Source organism: Mus musculus, chromosome 11 (genome assembly GCF_000001635.26).
Source record: "Mus musculus strain C57BL/6J chromosome 11, GRCm38.p6 C57BL/6J".
Classification (NCBI taxonomy): Eukaryota; Metazoa; Chordata; class Mammalia; order Rodentia; family Muridae; genus Mus; species Mus musculus.
Genome location: NC_000077.6, coordinates 6,697,889 through 6,721,500, shown reverse-complemented (window position 1 = coordinate 6,721,500; position 23,612 = coordinate 6,697,889). Strand labels below are relative to the sequence as shown.

The 23,612-nt window shown below is 48.8% G+C and overlaps 1 long non-coding RNA gene across 1 annotated transcript; it reads left to right on the top strand.

Annotated features, from left to right (window-relative positions):
* The first annotated feature begins 1,463 nt into the window (after positions 1-1,463).
* Gm11981 (predicted gene 11981) lies at positions 1,464-5,500 on the top strand. The gene is made up of 5 exons (NR_046025.1): positions 1,464-1,649; positions 1,742-1,793; positions 3,539-3,603; positions 4,464-4,582; positions 5,259-5,500. It is a non-coding gene; the product is annotated as a predicted gene 11981 (long non-coding RNA).
* The last annotated feature ends 18,112 nt before the right edge of the window (positions 5,501-23,612 follow it).

The window sequence follows — 23,612 nt, the reverse complement described above, 5'->3', positions numbered from 1 at the left end:
TTCTGTACCTTCCAGCTCTCAACCTACTTCTAGCAGCACAATGGGAAAAACCACCCAAACTGGAGGCTCGACAAAGTCCTCGCTCCTACAGTAAGCCCCTAGGACCAAAGCATATCTTATCCCCAGGTCTCTCAGGAGCCAGAGTCCCCTCGTCAGCCTGATCCCCAAGCCTTGACCATCCTCAATGTTATACTGTCTCAGTTTGCAGCAACAGAGTGTGGGCTAGAGACACAGTGCCATGATGCTCCAATAGCAGAATACAGAATACTTCCAGAGACCTCCACTCAAGGGTACATACAAGGGCACAGTGAAGCCACTGAAGTGAACTACTCCATGTGTAGAAAGAAAGATTACTGGGGACCAAACTGCCAAGGCTATCTCTGGTGGGAGGTGAGAGCAGAGAGAAGCAAAATGGTGGGAAAGTAGATCTTATTTATGACAGTCAGCAGGATGGAGTCTTTCAGTTGATATAGGCTGTTTGGCTTGACCAAGAACTAGCAGCACTTGCCCGAATAATTGACCTTTAGGGCCATGTGGGTTAAAATGGTATCCTGAGTCTGGCCCAGAGCTCTGGCCACTGGATGAGGCAGGACTCAGGAAGTTTGACTGCATGCACCCAATGCCGCCACCAAGGCGAGTGTCAGGCTGTGAGAAGCTGCAGGACCCTGCTCCAAGGGTGGGGGAATCACAGTCGGAGGTCCCCGGGAACTGCTGGGGTTCAGCTCATGGGTCCCTGGGCTGCATGGAGGCCAAGGACAACAGATTCTCAGGCTCTTGGACACCTCAGACACTGCTGGATGCCACAGAAGAGGTGAGAATGAAGTGGGGGCCCACAGGGCTGGTCTAGCCTAGGGCCAAGGGGGAAAGGACAGGAGAAGAGCTCCGGCTGGTTCCCTAGGGGATGAGAATTCTTGGCTTGTTCGGTGGGTGGCTTGGCTTGGTGGAGACCGTGGCTGAGAACACAGGGAGGTCTCCTGCAGGAGATTAGACACATGGCTATTTAGAGGAAGGCCTGCTCCATTGTTCCAGCAGGCGGATCACAATGAGAAGAGACAGTTCATGATTTTAAAGCGTTTATTGTCATGGTGGAGAGCTGTGATGAATGAAACCTTACCCCACTTTCTCAGGGTGGGCCTGAGGCTAAATACCTTTTGTAGGGAGGAGTGTCTGGGAAGGAGAGGCAGAGAAAGGCAGAGAGAGGGAGAGAGTAGAGAAAGAGAGGCCAGTCATGGCCACATGGGTGGGGGTGGGGGGAAATTCGGAGAGAGTGGGAGCAAGAGGGCAAGAGAGAGAGAGTCAAAAGTAAGAGAAGGAGAAAGGGGGCAAACAGCCCCTTTTACAGTGGGCCAGGCCTACCTGGCTGTTGCCAGGTAACTAATGGGGAGGAGTATACCTGGCTGTTGCCAGGTAACTGTGGGGGTGGAATCCAAACAGAATACTAGGGACTTGGGGAGTTGCCCTACATCACTGATGGGCACAGAATCATGGAGAGCTGAGGCCTCGTGTTAGGAGCCTCGTGTCTGGGGGCATGGCAAACGCCTTCCGGTCCTCACAGGAACACCTGCTGTGTCTCTGGGGTTTAAGCTTAGCTCAACCAGAAAACAGGCTGCCTTTCACCATCCCACAGGGCCAGACTGAGGGAGATTCTGGTAAACCAAAACGCACCTTATGGATTCCTGGGGAATGCTGGACTTAGGCTTTCGTTTGTCTAATCGCAATCCTTCTGTTTGCCTGGTGTTAGGTTTGTCACCAGCATTGACATCTGGGAGATGGACCCCTCTGGATCTAACAAGGTAAAGCTAGGATTCTTTTTTATTGAAAATTTTTTCTCATCCTCTCCAGTTCTTCCCAGTTCCTCTCTACCTCCCTATCCACCAACTTTATGTTCTCTTTCTCTCCCTCTCTTAAAAAAAGGAAAAGAAGGAAGCTTTGGGTAATGGTTGCCTGGGGTTAAATGGGGAGGGGTTCTCCTCCAGTGGCACCCCTCCCCAGGTCTGGGCTCAGCATGGATGCCCTGCTTGTACAGAGTGTGGTGTCTTCGGTCATGGACCCACTTCTGCACCTGACGCCTCTTGGCGAAGCCCCAGGCCTTCTCCTCATTCCTGCTGGGGACACAGTGCCAAACCCCACACAGAGGTTCGCTCTCTTTTCAGTGGCTGCCCTCTTCCACACCTGTAGCCCTGGCCGGGCTTCAAGACCAAGAGTGTCATCAAAAGTGCTGTAGACAGAGAGTGCATGGAGGGACCCGTGGCTCCGGTCGCATATGTGGCAAAGGATGGCCTTGTTGGACATCAGTGGGAGGAGCGGTCCGAGGGCCTGAGGGTGTTTGATGCCCCAGTATAGGGGATTATCAGGGCAGGAAGCTAAGAGTGAGGGGGGACACCCTCATAGAGGCAAGGGAGGGGGGTTCCCAAAGGGGAGACCTGGAAAGGGGAAAACAATTGAAATGTAAATAAAGAAAATATCCAATTTTTTTTTAAAAAGGAGGGAAAAAAAGAAGTGTTGTGAGACTGCTACCTAGTGAAGAGGCATGGGCGCTGGTTTGTCCACTGTAATACCAGCCCCAAGCACAAGCAGCAGCAAGCGCATCCCTTCCCTTCAAGCAGTGTCCGTGGGAAATTCATAGGAAAATCTGTGGGCCTCAGAGAGTTGTTGAACCTGCTTTCCCCCATATCATAGCCCAGTTCCTCCAAATCTAATCAGACCAGAGCTGCAGATGGAGACGGGTTGTTCCTGTAGCTGTGTGTAAGAAGCAGGAATACAGAGCTAGCTTTATCTCTTGAGACAAGGTCTGGCTATGTAACCCTGGTTGACCTGAGACTTGCAGAGAACCAACCTCCTGCCTCTGTCTCTCTGGCATTTGTTATCAAATGTATCAGAATGCAAGTGCTTTAGGAGGCTGCCTGAGCCTGAAGGCTCTGGTGGGAAGTACAACAATTGCAGTTCAAGAATTAACAAAGTTCTTATGTAGCAAACTACCAAAACCTTTACTCAAGGAAAACCTTATTTATATAGAAATGTCCTTGGGTACCAATTAAAAATGTTTGTCATGACTACTGAGAGAAAGAGAGGGGGGGAGGAGGGAGAGGGAGAAAGAGAAAGAGAAACAAAGAAACAGAGAGAGAAAGAGAAAGCAAGAAACAAAAAACTCACAAAGACATAAAAGCAAAATAAAGAAGCAAAAGAACAATAAAAATCCCAAAAAGAAAAAAGAAAAAGCCAAAGCAAAACCAAGTGAAACATAAACACTCGTTTTGCATCAGCTCCTTTTGTATTAGGAATACTCCTCAACATGGAGCCCGCCCTATAGTGTGGTTGATCTAACCAGCAAGACACTGTGAATCCCAACGATGCATGGAAAAAGACCACTGACCCAAATCATCATGGCCAAATTAACTAAAGCAAACAATTAATTAAAGCAATCACCTTTATTCATGTACTAATAGGCTGCCTCCCTCTAAGATGAGGCTCAAGGGGCCAGAATTGGCCATGAGGAAGACAGGGTTTTTAATCTCTCTTTATTTCCCTCCTGGTGCAGACTCGGTTAAGAACAGTGATGAGCCCACTATCTTCTGACATCAAAGTAGCGAATTCAAGACTCAGGTAAGAACATGGACACCTCAGCTTTTAGCAACATTGTTCAGTCTAAACAACTGATCTTACAGTGTCAGTTGATATGAAGGAGACTGGAAGGATGGCAGTGCAGCCCTCCTGAGCTGACTCTGTATCCATCTTCTCTACAGATGCTAAGGTGTCACTGGGAAAGCTACCTCAAACCTTGTCTTTCCAGACAAGTGCCAGACACTCCTCCCTCCATTCATTTGACTGAAATGAGATGGAGACCTAATAAGTGGAATAACCACCAAAAAAAAAAAAAAAAAACCACTCCAATATATAAATGTTTCGTTGACATTAAAAAGGCCACTTAGTAACCTTAACAGGGGAAGAAAATTTCATTTTACTGAATACTGATCATCTTTAAGTTAATGCAGAAATAAGGGAAATGTCTCATGCTAGCTGTCCGCTGTGGGGAATGTGTGGGTGTTCATGAATCTTAATGGTGGCAATGAAAATTACAGATGAATCTGCTTTCATCCACACGGGACTCAGCCAGTGCATTTGAAGGACCCTGTGGTTTGCTTTCTCACTCTGTCTGGAGGCGCATAAAGACTCCAAAGTCATTTGAAAGATTCAAGTGTCATTGGCACATTATGAAAATGTCGGATTCTTCTCTCTCGCTGCTTCACCCTTAGAACTCCACCCGCTTTCTCTGTCCCACAGAATGTGTGGCATGATGGGAAATAGAGCTTTGAGGTCAACCTGAACTCACCAGAATGTAGGTTAGAACCAGAGCCATAGAGAGGACACTGCCCTTGAGGGATCAGTGGGTGCAGAAACTCACGACCATGTTGTCAAGATTATAACTTAAATATATGATAAATTCATTGGCCCCGACTGAACAGTCTCCATGAAGGGCTCTCGGAGAAGGCTTCTGCTCACGTGAGGACAGCGCATCTGAGTGGAGAGATTGGCTTGTCTTCAAATCTTGTCTTTACTGGTCTACTGGAGAGGCGCCCACAGAGTGAGTAGGCTGACACTGGTCAGCATTTCTCACTGAGGGATGGGAGTAAGCCTCCATTCAGTCATCCTTTGGGTTCCTAATGGGTCAGAGAGGATGTGGGTCAGGCCTGACCTCTAATACAAAGCAGCCTCCCTGTGGCGTGCCGGCCAAGCTGCAGACTGTGCGTGGTTCTCAACTGTTCCTGTGCTGGGGTTAGCTCTGAGGTGTCACTCCCTGCCCACCTGCTCCTGCTATCACTTTCCCACGGCCACAAGCCAGGCAGTATAGTGACAATAGGTAGAGATATCCTTACCATAGAAAATAGAGTTGCTCTGGGCGGACCAGTAGCTCAGACTTGACATGTCATCAGTGACTTATCGCTGATAAACACAGTGAAAGTGACAGTGAGTGGCCTTGGTGGTCATTGGTCTCCATAGACTTTCTGGCTTGTGTCCATTGTACATAGTGTTGGGTTCATGATCATTTTCTCTCATGTCGTGAACTTAAAGCACACTCATTTCCTCTCATTCTTTTAGCTCCTACCCCTTTTATCCTCCCACTAGTCACCTCTATCTATTCTCCAAGCGTGTGTGTGTGTGTGTGTGTGTGTGTGTGAGAGAGAGAGAGAGAGAGAGAGAGCATGTATGTATTTATGTGTCATGTGTGTGAAGGTATAAAGGTCAGAACTTTGTTTCAGGTGCCCTAGGGCTGTGATCCTTACAGCATGCGTTCTGGTACCCAAACTGAATCTTTTGGAAATACAGAAATAGCTCTTAACTGCTGAGCCATCTCTTCACCCCAAGCACCACTAATGTTAGTTTTGATAATATACTGTGGTAATGTATAAAATATCATCTGTGAGGCAAAGATGAATGGAATGCCCTATGCTGATTTTGGAACTTCTTTTAAGTATGCCATTATATTTTTTATTTATAACACTGATTGCTAACTATAGCCATATTCTATCCATTAGATTTCCAGAGCTGTGTCACTAAAACCTTACAACCTTCCGCTGAGCCTTTCTCCTCTTAGCCTCCCTTTGGTAGGTACTGCCTTTGGTACTGCCCATTCTGTTCTGCTGCTACGAGCTCAATTTATTTAGCTTCCACACACGACTGCCATGATGCAGCATGTCTCTCCCTGTGCATAGCTTATTTCACTTAGCATAAAATCCCCCAGGTTGATTCAGATTGTCACATACAGCAAGATCTCCCTCTTTTTCAAGTCTAAGCCAGACTCGGTGGCTCCCATTTGTAATCCCAGCACTCAAAAAGCTGAGGAAGGATGCATTTACTGAGCCTGTTTATGTTGTTGGGCACCTAGGCTGGGTCAGGAACTTGGTAATTGTGAGCAAGTCTTAGAAACCTTCCTAAAGTGAGTGCATACTGTGAAGTGAGTCCAAACCGGGTGCACAGCTATGTGCACAGTGCAGTACACACCTTTGCTATGGTAACGGATCTGGTTGGTTCTGATTGAGCATCTCATGATCTGCAGCACTACCACCATCGCAGAAAGACTGTAAGGCTTTCCACCCTCACTGGCCCTGGAACATGTTGAGCTGAACTAACTCTAACGTAGCTTTTTCTAGTTTTTGAGATACAAGCCCTTGAACAAGATCTAGAATCAAAAATCAAATGTTTGACTTCAGCATCTCCCCTCTTCCTAGGTCTAACCTTCAACATGAAAGTCTTTGCAGAGGGTACAAGATCTTCCCCAGACGTGGGGTGGGGGTGGAGGGCACTATGCCAGGACCCATGGGAAGTTTTCCAGTTGTTTTTTTTAATGCGAAATGCAAGTCTGTGTTCCTTTCCAAGAAGGATCCTCACAAGATGAACTGGACTGCCCTCAGGGGTTATGGAGAGGAAAAGTCAGGAGAAATTAAAAAGCAAAGAATCCAACACTGTTAAACCCCAAGGGCCATTGCTGGTGCATCTCTTGCTGGTGTAATGGCATAGAGGAATCAGAAACCAGAAATTAGAACAGCATAATGGGGAGCCAGCTTTCAGGGATGCCAAGAACCAAAACAGCCTGAGACCACACAGTGTCAGCTCCTGAGGCCTCCACAAAGACAGCATGTAAGCAAACGAAGCCTGTGACTGATTCTGCCACCTGACTTGGTGGCAAAACGCTAAATTAATCAATCAGATTTTAGATATCGATCAATCTGCAATTCTAAAACAACAACAACAACAATAATAAAGTCAAGGGTTTGCAATGTTCAGCCTTTCCAGTGAGTACCCAAGGGGAGAGGGAGGGAGGGAGGAGACCGTGGAGCTGAGAGCGGCAGCTGAGTGCGGCTGTAGGATGCCCAGCTTTCACCAGAGTGAAATTTGAGGGCACAGTGTGAGCAGGCAGGGCTGAGTCAGGCTCTAGTGAGAAAGGGCACAGGCCAGGGCAGGCAAAGACAAGGGATCTCCAGGGAGGTTACTGCTCTGGGCAGGAGGCAAGCCTCAGGAGGACAGCACACACGTGTGCACACCTCACACACTCGCACACACCTTATGTTCACACACATACTCATCCAGTCACATGTGGGCTCGAGCACACATACAGTACACAGTGCATGCCCGTGCAATATACCCTCTCATCTTCACAGGACCACACCCACACATGAGCATGAGCACACAGCACTCTCACAACACACCCAAGCCCTGCCCTTCCATGCAAAGAGCCTCTGAGCAGAGGAGAGGAGATACCTGCCTGGACTGTGTCAGTGCAGACTCAGAAGACATAGTCAGAGAGGTCAGCTTAGCCCTACACCTGAGGTGGGTTTACTGTGGTGCCTAGTGGGAAGGGCAGTGTCCAGAGCCATTCCTGTGCCCGCCCTGCTGACCAGGCAATGATGATCAACCATAACCCCCAAGGCCTCCACTGCTGGCCTATCCCCAGTTCAGTTCCCATTTTACCTTTTATCTAGAGAATCACGCCTCCTCAGATACCTTTCCTACGCTACCCTCCCCCCCCCCATCATCCCCCTGCCACCGTGCCCCATAGATTCTCCCTTGCATGGCCTCACTGTCCCTGGAAAGAAAGGACACCCCCTAACACCCTAGGACCACTCATCCATGTACCCACCCACCCCCTCTCTGTTGCAACTGCTGCTGGCAAGCTTTGAAGATTGCCACAACATGACAGAGGCAGGCAAGGAGTGTGAATGCCAAGTGGGACCACGAGCAGTGGGCCAGGGCCAAGCCCGACCATTGATGAGTCTTGCTCTCGAGCACAAGAGGCTGGAGAGCTGCAAGCTTAGCAGGCAAGGGGAGCAAGCAGGGGGAAAGCAGCCACGCCACTTAGGACACAAAGCATCCCAGGAGCCCAGATGACTCGGAGTGCTCGGTGACCTTGAAAGGTCAGATGGGTCTCTCCTCTCACCCAGAACCCTAATCTTGACCAGATCCAGAAAAACAGGGAACCATGCTCTAGAAGGAAGGAATCCTTTGGAGGACACCAGCTGACCCTGGAAGCTGCAGGGAGCTACAGAGAAGAGCAGGCAGAGCCCTTCAGTCAGACCAGAGAGAGTAGGTTCAGCTAGACAGCTTTGGGGGGGAGGGGGCAGAAGCTCTCCCAACTCCTATGGCCCAGGCTCCACTACACTTGGCTGATGGGGAAGTGGGGCTCAAAGAAGTTACACAGAAGAGAGGCCCCAGGCTCTCCCTTGCAAGGCAGCAGACGCCCTGGCTTTCCTCTCAGCCCCCTCAGGCATACACGCCAGCCCTGGAGGGACAAAGGCTAAACTTGATGCGAGAGCTCATCTATGGTGGTTTGAACATGGTTGGCCTATAAGAAGTGACACTCTTAGGAGGTGTGGCCTTGTTGGAGGAAGTGTGTCACTGTAAGGGTGGGTTTTGAGGTCTCCTCCTATGCTCAAGCCCCCTCTGCTCAGAGCAGAAGAGAGCCTCTTCCCAGCTGCCTGTGGAAGCCAGGCTCCGCCTGCTGCCTGTAGATCAAGATGTAGAACTCTGGGCTACTTCTCCAGTACCATGTCTACCTAGGCATTGGCAGGCTTCCCACCATGATGATAATAGACTGAATCTCTGAAACTGTAAGCCAGCCCCAATTACATATTTTCATTTATAAGAGTTGCCTTGGTCATGGTGTCTCTTCACAGCAATGAAACACCTAACTAAGAAACCAACAGAGAGAAAGACGGGCCAGCGTATTGTAGAGCCCTTCGAGGCCCATGCAGTCAGAGAGCTTCTGGAACCTCCCTTCTAAGACAGGAGACAAAGAGCAGTAGGTCTGGACCATCAGCCAGAGCTGAGATGCCCATCCTGGGTTCCCAGAGAGCCTGTGTTGTGGTGAATCTTGATAGTGACCTTAATGGGAATTGGAGTCATCTAAAGGGCATCTTGCTGTGCCTGGGAGGGTATTTCTACAGGGGTTTAATTGAAGAGGAAGACCAATGCTGAATTGGGTAGCACCATGCCAGAGGCTGGGAAAGGAAAGCATGCAGGTCACCATTGTTTCTCTGCCTCCCTTTCCTCACTGCAGACAATAAGATCAGCCACGGCCAGCTCCTGACATGAGTGTTCCTGGCACACTGTGCTCCTGCAAACAGATGCTCCTGTCACCTTGTGCACCTGACTCCAGTGCTCCTATATTCAGTGCTCCTAAAACCAGTGCTTCTGCTATCTCCTGCTCCTGCCATCTAGTTTCTGGCACCTCCTGCTCTTAACATCAGGACTCATACCACAGTGCTCCTGCCACCAAGTTCCTAGCTCCAGCCAAAGTGCTCCTGACACCAGTGCACCTAACACTAGTGTTCCTGACATCAAGCTCCTAAAACTAGTGCTCCTGCCACAGTGCTCAGGTTATAAGGCTCCGGACAACAGTGCGCCTGAAACACAGTGCTCCTCCTACACCTGCTCCTACCACAGTGCTCCTGCCACAGTGTCCCTGACACCAATGCTCCTGACTCCAATGCTCCACCCACAGTGCTCCACCCACAGTGCTCCTGCTATGACCTGCTCCTGCCACAGTGCTCCTGCTCCCTCCCTCCTCCTGCAGCAATGCTGCTGTACCAGTGCTCCTGTAACCTCCTGCTCCTGCCACCATATGATCCCAACAACAGGGCTCCTTCCACCATGTGATCCTGACTCCAATGCTTCTGTCAGAGTCCCCCTGTCACCAATGCTCCTGCCACCACGTGCTCCTAACACCAGTGCTCCTTCTTCCATGTGTTCCTGACATAGTGCTCCTTACCCCAGTGTTCCTGACTCCAGTGCTCCCGACAAGAGCTCCTTCTACCTCCTGCTCCTGCAACCAGTGCTCCTGAGACCTGTGTTCCTTCCACCATGTGCTCCTGACACCCTGTGCTCCTGACACCAGTCCTCCTGCCACCAGTGATCCTGACTCCAATGCTCCTGATTCCAATGTTCTACCCACAGTGCTCCTGCCACAGTGTTCCTGCCACAGTGCTCCTGCCACAGTACACCTGGCACCAATATTCCTGCCACAGTGCTCCTACCACCTGTGCTCCTGACACCAGTACTCCTTCCACCATGTTATGATACCAGTTCTCTTTCCACCATGTACTCCTCACACCACTGCTCCTTCTTCCATGTGCTCTGGACACAGTGCTCCTTCTACCTCCTGCTCCTGCCACCCATGGCCCTGACACCAGTGCTCCTTCCAAAACGTGCTCCTAACACCTTGTGCTCCTGCCACCAGTGCTCCTGACGCCAGTGCTCCTGACTCCAGTATTGTAGTCAGGAGCACTGTAGTCAGGAGCACATGATGGAAGGAGCACTGACAAAAGGAGCAGGAGGTAGCAGAGGCAATGTTTTAAAGTTCCCAGGAGTATTAAGTAACATCTGGGCTACTTAAATACCAGTGCTCCTGCAACAGTGCTCCTGCTACCTCCTGCTTCTGACATCAGTGCTCCTGACTTCAGAGCTCTGCCACAGTGCACCTGCCACCAATATTCCTGCTGCAGTGATCCTGCTACTCGTGCTCCTTCTGCCATGTGCTCGTGACAACAGTGATGCTTCCACCATGTGTTCCTGCCAACAGTGCTCCTTCAACCATGTGACCATAACACCAGTGCTCCTGACACCATGTGCTCCTGACACCAAGACACAGCACTCCTGCTCCCTCCTCCTGCTGCAGCAATGCTCCTGCACCAGTGCTCCTGTAACCTCCTGCTCCTGCCACCATATGATCCCGACAACAGGGCTGCTCCTACCACGTGATCCTGACTCCAATGCTCCTGACACCAATACTCCTGCCAACACATGATCCTGACAACAGTGTTCCTGCCACCATGTGCTCCTGCCACCATGTGCTCCTACCACCAGTAATCCTTACACCAGTGTTCCTGCCACCATGTGCTCCTGCCATCATGTGCTTCTGCCACCATGTGCTCCTGCCATCATGTGCTCCTGCCACCATGTGCTCCTGCCACCATGTGCTCCTGCCCCCATGTGCTCTGACACCATGTGCTCTGACACCATGTGCTCCTGACACCAGTGCTCCTGCCATCATGTGCTCCTTCCATCATGTGGCTCCTGCCATCATGTGCTCCTGCCATCATGTGCTCCTGCCATCATGTGCTCTGACACCATGTGCTCCTGCCACCAGTGCTCCTTCTTCCATGTGTTCCTGACACAGTGCTCCTTACCCCAGTGTTCCTGACTCCAGTGCTCCCGACAAGTGCTCCTTCTACCTCCTGCTCCTGCAACCAGTGCTCCTGAGACCTGTGTTCCTTCCACCATGTGCTCCTGACACCCTGTGCTCCTGACACCAGTCCTCCTGCCACCAAATGCTCCTGCAACAATGTAGTCCTGCTACCAGTGCTGCTGCCAGCAGGTCTCCTGACAACAGTTATCCAGACACCACTGCTCCTTCCACCATGTGATCCTGACACCAGTGTTCCTGACCTCAGTGCTCCTAACTCCAATGCTCCTGACTCCAATACTCCTGACACCAGTGTTCCCCCCACAGTGCTCCTGCCACAGTGCTCCTGCTATGACCTGCTCCTGCTCCATCCTCCTGCTGCTGCAATGCTCCTGCACCAGTGCTCCTGTAACCTCCTGCTCCTGCCACCATATGATCCTGACAACAGGGCTCCTTCCACCGTGTGATCCTGACTCCAATGCTCCTGACTCCAATGCTCCACCCACAGTGCTCCTGCCACATTGATCCTGCCACAGTACACCTGCCACCAATTTTCCTGCCACAGTGCTTCTGCCACCTGTGCTCCTTCTGCCTTGTGCTCCTGACAACAGTGATTCTTCACCATGTGTTCCTGACACCACTGCTCCTGATACTGTGAGACCCCGACTTAGAGTGTTTCTCCTGGAAGGTAAAGCTCCTGGACGTCCCCCAAGCTTGTTTTTCCTGATCTCTAAAAATACAGCCAGAAAGAAGCTCTTTGTTCTCTATAGCCAGCAAAAAGCCTTTTTGTTTCAGTGCCTTACAGCCAGAGATGCAATAATTGTAGGAAGATCTATAAGGACATGGAGTTAGAGAGGAGCTGCAGCTCACTCCCCCCACCCCTCGCCAGAAAGGAGCTATAGCCAACTCTCCTCCCATCTCCTCCCAACTCCTCAGCTAGCTGTTAAAAGCCCCCTACTGTTACCGCTCGGAGTTGAATGCCCCTGCCCTGCACAGTGGAAGGAGTTTGTCCTCAGCTAGCTGATAATAAAGCCTCTTGCAGTTTGCATCAGGTGTGGTTTTCTCTCTAGTCTTTGGGGTGCTGACCAGCTCATCCTGGGACTTGAGCGGAGGCCCAGCTTCGGGGGTCTTACATGTGGGGGTTCGTCCACTGGGATTTGTGGCCTACCCCAATTCTCAGAGACCCCCGCTTGGAGGTAGGATCCTGTCTGTCCATGTCTTTGTCTGCCAGATGAGTTTGAATTCGGTATTCTCAGTTTGTAGTCATCCACGCTCGTGAGAGCAATGAACTCCCTGTCCGGGATGGAGGGGAGGGTTACTGACAGACGTGTGAGGAGTAACCGGGCTGCCACCCTGGGAGACGTCCCAGGAGGTCTGACAGAGCTCCAGGAACTCCTGGAGATCTCCCATCGGGGTGCCAAGTGAGAGTGTGCTCACTCAGCCGTCTGATTGGATCCTGGTCTAGGTTTTTGTAATCTCTTTGTGTGTATATATTGTTTGTTTCCCTGTATGTGTCTCTGACGATGGGACAGACTGCTAGCGCTCCCTTTGGACTGACTCTCGAGCATTAGACTGAAATTAAGACTAGGGCTTACAATCTGTCTGTGGATGTCAGAAAGAGATTTTGGAGAACTTTCTGCTCTACAGAATGGCCAGCTTTTGATGTTGGTTGGCCACCAGAGGGCACTCTTGATTTGATTGTGATTTCTGCCATAAAAGATATTGTTTTCCAGAAGAGACCAGGGTCTCAACCAGATCAAGCACCCTACATTCTCATCTGGGAAAACTTAGCGCAGGACCCCCCATCCTGGTTGAAGCGTTGGGTTCAGAAGAACAACCTGGGTTTCCGAGTCCTAGCTCTCTGCGACTCAGAGAAAAAAAACTAAAATAAAAACGGTGGGGGCTGAACCTCAACCCTCGGCTCCTCCCGAGATCTATCCAGAGATAGAAGAACCTCCAGAATGGCGTAACACCCCACCCCCATATCCCCAACCGATCCCCTCCTAGATCTCTCAACAGGGTGCTGCTAGAGACGCAGCAGAGAGATCAGCTGCTAGAACCCAAAGCCGGTGAGCTCAGAGCCCAGAGGGACCAGACTCAACCACCGCAATGCCTTTACATACTTATGGCCCCCCTTCAGTACTGGCCTTTTTCCTCCTCTGATCTCTATAATTAGCAGGCAAATCATTCCCCCTTCTCTGAAAACCACTCTGAACAAAATAAACCTGTCTTTCTTTAAGCTGTCACAGCAAACAGAAAAGTAACTAACCTGGGCAGCTGCCTCTCCTGGCTTCCAGGGACATAGGCTGTCATACAGTGGGCAAGCTCCACGCCAGTGTCCTTCCCAGCCCTATGCACAACCAGGACTCCCAGCCACTGTGGAAGGACCTCCTTACAGCAAGGCCCGGAATCCCTCCTGAGCAGCTCACAGGCTGACTAGGAAACACTCGCACCAACCCTCCAGGTGGGGCAACAGCAGAATCATCCAAGGAAATGGGCTTGCTGGGGCAACATAAGCAGAGTCCACTCTCACAAGAACTTTTTGCTATCTGGGTATTTTGTCTTCTAAGTAAATCAAACACCAATATTCAATATTCAGGGCCAGCAGGACACCAGCTCCCAGCCAGTGTTTGAGGCTCTGCTACAGCACTGAGGAAATCCATTGTGATACTAATTAATGAGCACCTGCCAGGAGATGGGCCCTTTGCTAGATACTGGGACAGGAAGCAGGCCCTTCGAGGGATGCTGGGCAGGAGGCAGGACCTGTGCTGGATGCTGGGATTATATTTAGAAAAAAAAAAGTCTCTACACTCCCAGAAATTACTTTCCAATGTACATTAAAATATCAATATTGGGGCTGGAGAAATGGCTCAGCAGTTAAGAGCATTCATTGGCTGCTCTTCCAGAACCCCCAGGTTCAATTCCCAGCACCCACATGGCCGCTCACAGCTGTAACTCCATTTCCACAGGATCTGATATCCTCACGCAGATAAATATGCAAGCAAAACACTAATGCATATAAAATAAAAATAAATCATATTGCCTCTCGCTCCCTTGCTCCCCCTCTCTCCACACTCCCTCCCCTCCACCACGTGGCCATGGCCAGCCTCTACTCCCTACTTTCTCCCTCTCTCTTCCTTTCTATAATAAATGCCTTAAAACCAGTATTTCTCAATATCGTTAAATGTTCTAATAAAAAACTGGACAGAATTAGCAGACAGAGTCTCTCGATGGGATGGATGTTGTGACAAGAGATACATGAGAAAGGCCCCTCCCACGCGTACTATCAGAACAGTAACCCAGGTTTGTTCTACAGTAAGAGGAAGTGGCAAAGGCGTGGGGTGTTCAAACACCAGGGGCAGGCCTGTGTGGCTGGAATACAGGCGCTAGCTAGCAGGGCATCCATTCAGAATGAGTTGGGCGGCCACTGAAAGGCAACCTGGCAAAACAGGAAAGCTCAGAAGAGGGGCGAGCAGCCTGAACTCTACGCCCGCGCGGAGGTGCCTGACTACGGTTGGATTCTGGGAATGTTTTTGAAGATAGAGCCAAACACCTTCGATGAAAGGGTGGTGCTGAGAGAAAGCAAGACGGCAAGCAGGACTCCAAGAGTTCTAGGGAAACCTAAACACACGTCCTGTCCAGTGGCGCTGGGTGAAGGGGGTCCTGAGTGCAGGGCCACGGGAGGGCGCGTGGGTTTAGGACCGAGTTTTCCGTAAGGGAAGGAGAAGGATACATGACTGGCAAGACTCGGGCTTGGAGGGCTGGCGCTCTTTGTGTAGAAATGCCAGCTTGTAGCGTCCAGACCAGAGCTTAGGGAACGCATGGAAAAAAGAACGTGAGGGTTTGGGTGGCAAGTGGGAGCGTTGCTGCCAACCCAAGTCACACCACCTTCCTTAGGAAATGTTCGTTTCCTTCAGAGTGACAAAAAAGGCTGTCACGGTGCCCCATACCCTGGGAATTTTACCAAGGATTGACTCTCTCTCTCTCTCTCTCTCTCTCTCTCTCTCTCTCTCTCTCTCTCTCTCTCATTTTTCAAGACAGGGCCTCTCTGTGTATCGTTGGCCCTTCTGGAACTCACTCTGTAGACCAGGCTGGCCTCGACCTCAGAGATCTGCCTGACTCTGCCTCCCAGGTGCTGGGATTAAAGGCTTGTATCACCACTGTGTCTTCTTATCAGAAATATCTGACTGTCTTGTCATCTTTCCTACTCACATACGAGTTCAACAGAATGTCAGCTGCCTGATCACCAGGGATTCTAAGGAACTGAGACTCTTAAGAGAGTCCATGACATGGGATGAGTGCCAGTCAGCCCTTGCTCCAACAGGTCCAGACCCAGAAGGAGGGCATGTCTCTGGGCTAGGAGCAGCTGGCTGCTGGGTTTGCAGAAGAAATGCCATGTGCTGGAGGTGGACCTAATGATCAATGACCCACGTCAGTTCATGAGGCATCCACAGCCCTCCCAGGTCACAGCTCACTCAGCTGGGGACTGACCCCCCCCTCCCCGTGAGTTCCATGCAAGGGGTGTTTGTAGAAACACATGCATCCTGGTGTCTTTGCAGATCCATGCCACAACTCAGAAATCACTTCCTTTTCAACCGTGAGTGGAAATTATCACCTTTCAGTGTGGCGCTTAGCTGCCAGCCAGTCAGGGGACATGTCTATTAAGAAATACAATCTACCTCCCTCAGGAGTGATACAGCTCTTCATTTAAAAGGTTTTCCTGGTTTTATTGATTAACAGGGCCTAGAGGGTACTTACACACAAACCCTAGGGAAGGAAGGTGAGGAGGGGCGTTCTAAAGCTCCAGGTTCAAATATGCCACTCTTTCAAAGCTTGTGAGTTCTGCCAGCAGGGTCAACTCCATCTCAGATGGGAACAAACAGAATGGGACCCACCTCCAGCCAACTGCAAATTTAGAGGCTGTTGCTAAGCTACCAAATAAGAAGTCAGGAGATGCAATTTCATGCAGTCTTGAATTAAAAGAGAAAAGCTTGAAGATCTTAGACATGATTCAAAGGATGTTACTAAGATTCCTAAAACACAAATGATTGTACAAAGATTACAAAAACTAATCAGTTCAGTATTATACATCACGGCTCATAACTTATTTGATTTTTTGTTTGATATTTTAAAAATTGCCACCCCTTTAATGTAGCACAGTGTGCAGTATAATACACAAAGTGTGTGTTTATCGTCTATTAATCTCATCCACTTTGAACGTCTCAAACTTCCTGTTCTATGTTCCTGTGGTCTATGAACCACTATCATTTTAAGAGCTGTTTGATGTTTAGGGTTATGAGAGTATAGTTACATTTTGAGCTAGGGTGAATTATACCTAACGGCTTTGTTTGGCTTTCATCGCTTCTTGTAGATGTCATGTTGCTGCCGACAGGGGAGGCCCAGAGCCACTTCTCTAACAGCTGTGGTGTCAGCAGCAAGGATGTGGCTCTCAAGGTCAACTTAAATGTAATTCCCAAGATCCTTAAGTGGATTTAAGTCCCTGATTTATTCCTGAAGGGTCTTTGATTGTCTGTGAACTTTTTCAAAGAATCCACAAAAATAGGACAGAAGACATTCCAGAGGCCCGGACTGTCGTAGACATGCTTGCCCACACAAAGCAGATACTTTCTTCTGTGGTTCCCATTGGGAGGCCATTTGTGTGCATGAGTCTTCTTTGTGACAGCTTCTATGTTGCAGTAACAAACCATCATGACCAAAAGCGTTTGGAAGAGTTTTTGCCACAGTTCCCAAGGGCCGGATGTCCGACACTGCGGGAAAGGTATGGCAACAGAAGCAGGAAGCTGAAAATCACATCTCAGTGGCACGTGGGAAGCAGAGAAAGCAAACCGGAAGTAGGGTACGACTAAAAACTCTCAAATCCCACCACCAGTGATGTACTTCCTCCAAGTAAGGCTCCAGATCCTACCAACTCCGCAAACAGCAGCACCATCTGCAGGCCCAGTGCTTGAACACCTGATCTCCAGGGTAGAGTCTGCCTTTAAACCACCACATGAAATGGACAAGAAAATAGAATCCAGAACACCTGGACCATATTAGGAATTCCTGTGCTGAGTAGGGATGGGAAGAGGACAAAGTCCCGAGTGAATGTGTATAGTTGACGAAGGCACAGCTATGTCGAGGATCTATGGGAATGGCGAGGCCTTCCCTAGGTCAGGCTCAGGGACTTCCTCCTCCAGGAAGTGACTGCAGCCTGAGACTTCTCCCCTACAGAGATCAGCTAGCCCACCTCCTCACTATGCTGCATATAATAGATGCGCTGAGTTTTTGCACTGCTTGCTGGTGTGTCTCCATCAGAGTGCATGGTGCACAGGATCCCAGCCTTTGCGGGGGGGGGGGGGGGGGGGCTGTTTCTCCATTCCCCACCCCCAACCCATCAGACCAATCCCAAAGCTCTGCAGGTCACATCCAGGGAGAACAAGAAATGCCAACAGATGGAGGTTTATAAACAGACTACCACAGACAGAAAAAGCCAGCCTGGTAGCAGCTCTGAAGACACACTGACAGCCATTACTGCTAAAGCGTAAATTTTAAAGTGAAATGTCACTTATACCCAATAGGATCAACACAAATATAGAAAGCTGTGTACCACCAAGCTGTGGCTAAGCTGGAACCTCCCTCTCAATCTCTGAAAGCAGCAGGTTAGCATCCATCTAATTAAGGATACAAACGGCCAGTACGCAATCCAGGAATCCTGATCCTAGGAATGAATCCAAGAGACGCCCTCTGAGACCACCAGGAAAGGTCTCTGGAGGGTGCTCATCACAGGGTTCACTGCAGAGCAGGGAACTGTGGGCAACTCAAGGATCCTCACTCATGAAAACAGTCAAGCAAGAATACTCTGGGTGAGGAGAAGGAGTGAAGATGGCGAGTGAGGCATGCCTCGGGCGCCTCCCAAGAAAAGCGAGTACTTGTGCTGGACCGTGAGGAACCCGATCACACAAGATGAATATTTTCCTGACCTTTAGGTTCAGCTCAACATTTTGAACTCAGGACTTGTCAAGAGTTCTCCTGTGGCCTGCTCAGTGAGGCGCCCTGGTCCTTCCATCCCATGACTTTCCCCAGGGAGATGCAGATGTCTTTCAACCTCCATGGTTTAGGATGCGAAGACTGCCTTTCTTTTCCTTCATGTCAGACTCAACATAGAAAAGCCCTGAGGATGTAGCCATCCTGCTGACTTCAGGAAGAAAACAAACAACGGACTTGGGTCTTCTGCAGCTTTTTAATTAGAAAGACTCCGTTTGCAAGTAGAAGGAAGAAGTTGAATTTGAAACAAGTGCTTAGGCTGTGTGGCATGAATTGTGTTCTTTTTAAAAGATCCAAACAAAAAGACTAAACAAGTACCAAGTGTGGGTGACTTCGGGGGTTTTTTGGTTTTTTTGTTTCTTTTTTTGTTTTGTTTTGGTTTTTAGCCACTTGAAGTTTTGCCAAGTAACTTTGACATCAGGGAAATGGTCAGAGAGAGCCCTCATAAAACCATCATCAGCCTAGAGGAGAGAGGTCAGGGGTACCCTAGGCTGTGCCTTATGAGCAGTAAAACCAGAGACCTCACTTTTCACAGGGTACCGATGCGACTTTGAACTCATAAGCTAAGTCACTGCACAATGAACTCAAACAGGGATCTATCAAACAATGCAGATCACTATTTAGTGTTAGAACCTTATCTAAAATTTCCAGTTTTTTCACAAAACAAACACTAAACATGTAAGGAAACAGAAAAGCACACACTGGGGGAGGGGAGAGACAAGCAAACCTGCTTTGCCTTTGGGAGGCCCCAAATGTTGGACTTGGCAAAACTTCAAGTGGCTACTATAAATCAGATCGGCAGGCTGAGGAGACGACTCAGTTGGTAGAGCTTGAGCCAGCCCTGCAAGCATGAGAGGTTGAGTTCAATCCTTAGCATTCACGTGAGAACCCACTGGACTGCATGCTTGTAACCCACAGGCTGGGGATGTGGAGGAAGCAGGAGGATCCCTGGGGCTCACTGGCCATCCCATCTAGCTGAAGCAGTAAGCTCCAGGCTCTATCAGAAAACTTGTTTCAAAAAACAACAACAAAAAAGACAGCTAGATGACCAAGGAAGACACCTGACAACTTCTGGCTGCCACCCTGCTGCACACACAAATACATACACATGCATGCAACATGCATACACACAAACACATGAATTCAAAGGGATCTACTTCTCAAGAACTAAGAGAGGATTTCATAATTAATAGAATGAGCATGGACTACCAACAAAGAGACAGAGAGTATACATAAGTCTGAGAGCAAAACAAAATGGAACTCTAGAGTAACCAAAATGAAATCAGTGAGTGACAGCTCAACAGTATGAATGACAGCTCAACAGTGTGAGTGACAGCTCAACAGTATGAATGACAGCTCAACAGTGTGAGTGACAGCTCAACAGTATAAGTGACAGCTCAACAGTATGAATGACAGCTCAACAGTGTGAGTGACAGCTCAACAGTATAAGTGACAGCTCAACAGTGTGAGTAACACCTCAACAGTGTGAATGACAGCTCAACAGTATAAATGACAGCTCAACAGTGTGAATGACAGCTCAGCAGTGTGAGTGACAGCTCAACAGTGTAAGTGACAGCTCAACAGTGTAAGTGACAGCTCAGCAGTGTTACAGCTCAGCAATGTGAGTGACAGCTCAACAGTGTGAATGACAGCTCAGCAGTGTGAGTGACAGCTCAACAGTATGAGTGACAGCTCAACAGTGTGAATGACAGCTCAACAGTGTGAGTGACAGCTCAACAGTATGAATGACAGCTCAACAGTGTGAGTGACAGTTCAGTGCTGTGAGCTGATGAAGATAAAGATCAGGGAAGTTAAAAACAGGTCAATACAGTTTACACACAATCTAAAGAACAGAAGAAAAACAAACCAACTGCCTCAGGAAGTGTGGCACGAATTGTGCACATCTATAAACACAAACATGGGGAGTCAGAGGGGAAGAAAGAGGTCAACTTGCCCAAAAATTAGTTGAAGAGCTTTACTTTCTGCTCCACCACGATGTGAGGTCAGGGTCCATGAGTACAACTTCTGCCACCATCTAACCTTCTATCTCCATGTCTTCCCCTTTGTGAGCACCTAAAACAGACCTCAACAGTGTGTGCATGTGCGTGTGTGTGTGTGTGTGTGTGTGTGTGTGTGTGTGTGAGAGAGAGAGAGAGAGAGAGAGAGAGAGTATGTGTGTGTACATGTGTGTACATGTGTGTGCATGTGTGAGCACTTGTGTTTGTGAATGTGTTTGCATGTGTGTGTGTGGTGTGTGTGTGTGTGTGTGTGTGTAACAATAATAAACAAAGAAAAGAGAGCATCATTTTCAGAAGTGGGAAGGAGATGTGGAAGGAATAGGAAGGAAGATAGGAAAGGAAGAAGTGATGTGATTAAATTTTCATTTTAAAAATGTATTTTAGAATTAAAATAAACCACAGCAATCATGAAATTAGAATACTGCAGAAACTCATTTCGAGGGAGCAGGTGTGTTCTGCTGAGATGGGAGAATCGGCTTCTTGGATGCTCTCTAGACAGAGGAAGTGTGCACAGCTGCCCACTGGGCACTGAGGTTACTATTCTCAGACTTTATCTCCTTGATTCTTTCCATCTGATGACAAAGATCTGGATTTTAACATAAAGATACCTCATGTTTTTTAGTAACTTCCAGGCCAAAAAAATCATCTCATTGTTCTCTGTGAACAAATAATTCATTCTCCAAGAAGGACCTAGTCAGGGCCAGCATCTTCTTGGCTTCCTAGTCTCTAAAAAACATGTTAGGGGTTGAACCCAGGATCATGGGGATCCCTGTGAGCACCCCTACCACTCTGTTTGCCTATACCCCAACATGGAGCAACCAGACTGCAAGTTTTCTGGAAGAGAAAAATCACACGGATATGAACATTAGACCTGGAAGCAAGAAGCATATTGCATAGGCCTGGCAAAAGCCAGTTCAGATCTGCCCAGAGCCTGTCACCCCACTCTAGACTGGATGAAAGACAGATAAGACTGAATACAAATCTGCCCAAAAAAATAAGTAAACACACACACACACACACACACGAACAAGCACACACACACACATGTCACACACATGGATGCACACATCACACAAACACATCACACACACATCACACACACATACATCACACACACAGATGCACACACATGCACATGTCACACACATATCACACACAGACACACACACATCACACACACAAACACAGACACACATATCACACACACACAGACACACACACATCACAAACAAATACAGACACACATATCACACAGACACATACATCACACACAAACACAGACATACACACATCACACACAGACACACATCACACACACACAGATGCACACACACATCACACACAAACACAGACACACACATCACACATATCACACACACATCACACATATCACACACACATCACACACACACAGACACACACATCACATACAAACACAGACACATCACACACATCACACACATTACACACACATCACACACAAACACAGACATACACACATCACACACACAGACATACACACATCACACACACACATCATATACATCACACACAGATACACATCACACACACAGATGCACACATACACGCACACACTCACACATTGGAAAGCTTTACATTTGAGCAACGCATCCTGGTCATGTAATCCAGGAAAGTGACTCCGTGGGGTAGGTACTATTTATAAAACCCCACATAGGAGAACAACCAAAGCCCATCAATGGTGGATGAAATGCAAAAGCTTGAAGTTTACATCTAAGAAAATATGTGCCTGGTTCAATTTAGTTTCAGAGTTGGTAAGCACAGCCAAAGGTGTCAGTAGTCCAGCGCAGTGGGTGTCTTCGGGAAACAAGCTGAATGGTAGCTGCTGCTGGCGTACACCTCCGAGCCTCTTTAGCACATGGGCATCCCTCTGCTCCTCCTGCTTTCTACTGTTGTGATAAACACCACAGTGCAAAGCATCTGGGAGTGGGGAGGAGTTTATTCAGCTTCCAGGCTACCACCCATCACCAGAGCAAGACAAGGCAGAAACTCAAGGCAGGAACCTGGAGGCAGGAACTGAAGCTGAGCCCATGGAGGATGCTGCTTACTGGCTTGTGTCTGTGGCTTGCTCTGCCTGCTTTCTTATAAAAACCAGGGCCACCTGTACAAGGGTGGCGCTGCCCACAACGAGCTAGACTCTCCTGCACACTTGCCTGCAGGGGGTACTTTCTCAATTAAAGATCCCTCTGCCCAGGTGACCCTGGCTTGACAGTCGACAGAAGAAGAAAGGAGGAGAAGGAAGAGGAGGAGGAAACAAGAGGAAGGAGGAAGGAGGGGGAGAGGAAGGAGGAAGAGGAAAGGGAAGAAGAAGAGAAAGAGGAAGAAGAGGAGGTGGAAGAAACAACCAAACAAAACTAACCGGCTTTCTGCATAAGGTGGCCGGCCACCTGTGTGCGTCACAGTTTTTGCCCCAGTCCTTTGCCAAATGGGAGCATCTTGCTTGGGAAGCTATGCTCCTGTTCTCAAACAAGACCCTGACTGGTGCCTGGTGGGCACACAAAAGCCTGCCCCTTGTGCTTCAAGGGAGGACAGACTCGGGTTCGCTTTTGTTCCGTGGACGTCCATCAGACGGAGCACCCCTCGTCTGTGGCTGTGCTCTTCAGCTCTCCCTTGCTTTCCCGTCTTCTGTGCCTCAGCGTCCCCAGCAGGGACTCATTGTTTCAGTTGCTTCTAATGGACCATCCTAAGGCAAAGCTGAGCAGCGCTCAGGGAACCTTGAGGGTGTGACTCACTCCGGTGTTGGCAATGTTCTCCTGACTCAGTGAGAGTTTGGCAGGTCTATTCACTCAGTGATGTGTCACTAACAGTGTTTATGTTCGGTAAACCTTTCCTGTGTTTGTGTCATAGCTCAGGATTGTAAAAGGTGACTTGAGAAGAAAACAGATTGGCGTTAGCTAAGGCAGAAGTATGCTCTTCCCAAAATCTTGTTTTGAGAGCTGCCTCAGAATGTATGCAGAATATGTATACTTTCATATACATAAAGTAATAGAAGTAAATCTTAAAAGAGAGAGTTCGAGGCTAGCCCAGTCAAAGAATGGTTTTTAAGCTGAAAAGAACTGACACCAGAAGTTGCTCATAGTATTCCCAAAATCTACAAACGCCTTTGGCCATCTTTTACAGGAGCCTGCCCGCCTCTAGTAACCGCCTCCGGCATCTGTTGTGATAAAGCACATGAGGATTGTTCACACAAAGTAGATTCCTGCAGTATTAGCAAGATCTGAATTCTTGATCGCTCTGTACAGTTAAAACTTACTTCTCACATAAGCAGAACCTTATGGTAAGGCTTACCCGTTGGCTGCTTGCCTTCCCACACCCTGCAGCGCAAGCACTGTGTG